The sequence below is a fragment of the Capsicum annuum genome, chromosome 2 (assembly GCF_002878395.1).
Source record: "Capsicum annuum cultivar UCD-10X-F1 chromosome 2, UCD10Xv1.1, whole genome shotgun sequence".
Lineage (NCBI taxonomy): Eukaryota > Viridiplantae > Streptophyta > Magnoliopsida > Solanales > Solanaceae > Capsicum > Capsicum annuum.
In genome coordinates, this window is record NC_061112.1 from 56,378,057 (window position 1) to 56,382,786 (window position 4,730).

Consider the following 4,730-nt stretch of genomic DNA (forward strand, 5'->3'; position numbering starts at 1 on the left):
TGAACCAACACCCAAAACAGAAGACAGTGACACTGGACAGCCTACAATGGTCCAGGAATTGGACCATCGACTCTGCGACAAACCGTTGGCCTAAACTATCACCAATAAATAGAATAAGAAAACACTTGATGTCATGCGATAGTCCAGGCGACGAATCGTCGGCCCTGCGACGAAGTCACCCTACCTGTCACACAGAAATAGAACATAGACTCACTGGTGCTCCAGCGATGGTCTATTTGATGGACTGTTGCCTCATCGATAAACTGTCAATCAACCCGTCGAGCAGGAAGCGGCAACTCCGAGTTCAAATTTTAAAATTTCAGTTCTGGAAAAATATAAATACCATGTATTAGGGTTTATTCTATATCTTTGGTCATTAGTTTCATACTTTCTCCTCTATTGAGAGCTATGTAACACTTTTCATTTAGATTTTAATCTAGAGATTGACAACTGATTATTAGTTTTTATATTTTCCATTGAAGATTGAGAAGAACAATATTGTGAATTTTGTAAGTACTATCTTGGAGCCATTTATGAACATCAATATATCTTTGATTTCTTATATGGAGATAAGTTGCTCAACTCCCATAACTAGGGTTATGAGAGCCTAGATGAAGAAAACTATTTTAGGTTTGTGAATTGTTTGATTTCTAACATCTATCAAAATTGCATGAATCTTTCTTCATTAGAATGACATCTCTTGGTTGCAAACTTGAGAAGTGAGCCCATGAACACTACTTGTCTGACAAGAAAGAGGATGTGGGGAAAAAAAGTGATTCATATGAACTCCATAGGTTTACCCTTTGGGTTAACGAGTTGATGCCTTAATAGGATCAACCCTCAAAAATGTGTTATTGAATAATGCATGAATCCTTTAAGTTCGAGAGAAGTAAAGGGTGAAACACTCATTAGGTTGAGAAACACGTGAGTAATTCTTAGAATTCAATAATTCTTGCAATTGAACACATAAGTTAGAATTCGTGCACAAACTCACAACCCTAACTATTAGAATTTCTTGGTGAGCATAACTCTAGTTAATTCACTCTCATTGAAATTACATCTACATTAACTCTCAGTAGCCGGACCTTGTGTGATATAAATATGAAAATTTTTTGTTAACATATACAAACTCTCTTTTACTTTGAAACCTTAGGTCAACAGTCTAATAATAGTCATAATACTTATTTAACTCGATATTCTATGTGGGATTCGGCACCCAACCCATTTAGGTTCTATATATGAAAATGATCACTTACTCTCTCATAAGAGTGGTGTAATTTGGGTGTATCAATTTCGCAGCATGCTTGAGGGTGAGGTGAAATCACAACACTTAGTGGGATTTTCCAAGGACGGATGCACAAACCTCCTTTGGAGATGGATGGAAAAATAATTGAATTGGATGGGGGGTACGAACCAGAGTGACAAAGGGATGAATCTCACTGGATCATTACAGTAAGGCCACTCTGCCACTTATAATCACCCATTGTGTAATTATGTTATCTACAAAGAATACTACCCACTACTCGATGGAAATTGTACTTCAAGGAGGACATTACGACCCTTCTACCGCGATGGCTTAGCCAACAACACGTGCCCTTTGAGGTCGAGGTCCTTGATATGGTTCGAGAAGCAAACGACGGGTGCATATATCTCTTCTAGCCCAAATTTTGACTTAGAGGTGTTCATTCATAATCCAGCACATAGTAGCTTCGTGCCATTGGCTTTTCAACCAAATGTGATGACCAATTATGTGAATCAATAGTTCCTCTCATACTAGGTTGAATTACTATTGCGACACTGTCATTAGTAGGGTAAAATTAACCTTTATCACGATGGTCTAAACCCAGCTCACATTCTCTATTGGATGGTGAACAATCCAACACTTGGTGAATTCTGCATTACAATGATAGGAAGAGCCAACATCGAAGGATCAAAAACCAATATCTCTATGAACGTTTGGCTGCCACAAGCCAGTTATCCCTGTGGTAACTTTTCTGACACGTCTAGCTTTAAATTTAACCGATCTAAAAGATCGTTAGACCACGCTCTCACGGTTCGTATTCGTACTAGAAATTAGAATCAAATGACCTTTTAACCTTCTATTACATATGAGATTTTTGTTCTCGTTGAGCTCATCTTAGGACACCTATGTTTTCTTTTAATAGATATACCTCCCCAATAAACTCCCTACCTGACAATGTCTTTCACCCTGATCGGCCCGCAAAGTAAGCCTTAGGTCCAAAAAGAGGGGCAGTGCCCGATTTTCGATTCATAGAATAAGAAAAATAATGTTAAAAGTAGTGGTATCTCACTTTCGCCTTTCGGCTCCCACTTATACTACACCTCTCAAGACATTTCACAAGGTCAAACTAGAGTCAAGATCAACAGGGTCTTCTTTCCCCGCTGATTCTGCCAAACCTATTCCCTTTGTTGTGGTTTTGCTGGACTGTAGACAGGGACAGTGGGAATCTCGTTAATCTATTCATGCGTGTCACTAATTACATGAAGAGTCATTTGGCAACCTTAAGAGAGTCATAGTTACTCTCCCTGTTAACCTGTGCTTGGTTGAATTTCTTCACTTTGACATTCAGAGCACTGGGAAGATATCACATTGCATGAACATTCTTTGGGACCATCACAATGCTTTGTTTTAATTAAACAGTTGGATTTCCCTTGTTTGTACTAGTTCTAAGTTAGCTGTTCGACGCGCGGGGAAGTCACCTAAAGAAACCATTCCCAGTTCGTCCCCCGGTCAGCCCGTGGTAACCTTCTCTCACTGTGGGAGTAGCTCAAGTAGTCCACTGACAACCGATGGGTTTTGGACTGGGACCACCGTGACTATCCCTCACATCTAATTCTTTTCCCAAAGTTATGGATCCATTTTGCTGACTATTCTTGCCTACATTATTCCATCGACCAGAGGTTGTTCACCTTAGAGACTTGATGCAGTTATGAGTACGACCAGACATAGACGATATTTGGTTCTCCAGATTTTCAAGGGCCGTCGGGAGCACACCAGACACCACACGACGTGTGGTTCTCTTCCAGCCGCTAGACCCTACCTCTGGCTGAGCCGATTCCAGGGTGGGAAGACTGTTAAAAAGAAAAGATAACTCTTCCCGAGGCTTCCACCAATGTCTCTAGACTTCCTAACATTATCGTCGACCGCCATGTCCCGGTTCAGAAATTTTAACCTGATTCCCTTTCAGAGTATATGCATAATGTGTTATCTATCAGGGTTCCCCCAACCCTTAGGATCAACTAACCCATGTGCAAGTGTCGTGAACATAGAACCTTTCCCTTCTTCGACCTTCAAATTTCTCATTTTAATATTTGTTACTACCACCAAGATCTGCACTGACAACTGTTCGCGCTCGGGCTCGCGCCCAAGGTTTTGTGGTGACCGTCATTCCTTCTTACTCATCGGGACATAGCACTTGGCTCGATGGCTGGGTGTAGGTCATGCGCTTATGCGCCATTCATTTTCGGGGCTAGTTGATACGGCAGGTGAGTTGTTACACAATCCATAGCGTATTTCAACTTCCATGACCACCATCCTATTATCTTAATTGACCAACACCCTTTGTGGGATCTAGGTTAGCGCACAGTTTCATACCGTAACTCGACTTCCAGTTCATCCCGTATCACTGGTTCTTCTTACCAAATATAGCCTACTTAGAGCTCTTGATTTTGTGGCACGGCTCAACAAAGCCGTCGTGTCATCCTACCTTTTTAAAGTTTGAGAATAAGTCGAGGGTGTTGTGCCACTGATGCCTCTAATCATTGGGTTTACCCGATAGAACTTGCATGAGATCTCCAACTATCCTGAGGGAAACTTCGGAGAGAACCATCTACTAGACGGTTCAATTAGTCTTTCGCCCCTATACCCAAGTCAGAAAAATTATTTGTATGTCAGTATCGGTACACACCACCACCAGAGTTTTCTCTGGCTTTGTCCCACTCAGGCATAGTTCACCATATTTCGGGTCCCAATAGGTATGCTCACACTCAAACCCTTCTCATAAGATCAAGGTTGGTCGGCGGTGCACCCTTCAAGGGGATCAAACCAATCAGTTTCCTTACACCTTACGAGTTTACTCGCCTGTTGACTCGCACACATGTTAGACTCCTAGGTTTGTGTTTCAAGACTGGTCGAATGTGGAGCCTACTGACCAGTATTCGGAGTGTGAAGATGTCGAAGCACACCAGAGGAGAGCGCTGCTAACCATAATCAAAGAGACAGAATTCTTTTAGCATATCGAGAGCCTTGGCTTTGGTACCCCACAATCCACGCTGGTTTACACCCCAAGTCGATCGGCAGACCAGGTTGTCGTTGTTCTACATCTGATCGAGGTGCATCTCTGGCCCCCATCCACTTTCCTCCTGACAATTTCAAGCACTTTTTGACACTATTTTCAAAGTTCTTTTCATCTTTCCCTCACTGTACTGGTTTGCTATCGGTCTCTCGCTTGTATTTAGCCTTGGACGGAATTCATCGCCCTATTTGTGTTGCATTACCAAACAACCCGACTCGTAGATAGCATCTCATGGTGTGATAGGGTCTGGGCACAATGGGGCTCTCACATTCTTTGGCGCCCCCTTCCAAAGAACTTGGGCTCGGTCCGCCGCTGAGCACGCTTCTACAGACTACAATTAGGGTGGCGAAGCCGCCCGATTCTAAGGCTGGGCTATTCTTTTTTCGCTCGCCGTTACTAAGGGAATCCTTGTAA

At 42.4% G+C, this 4,730-nt stretch overlaps 1 non-coding gene across 1 annotated transcript; it reads right to left on the reverse strand.

Annotated features, from left to right (window-relative positions):
• Positions 1-1,408: 1,408 nt before the first annotated feature.
• Positions 1,409-4,730, reverse strand: LOC124896468. The gene has a single exon (XR_007052830.1). It is a non-coding gene; the product is annotated as a 28S ribosomal RNA (ribosomal RNA).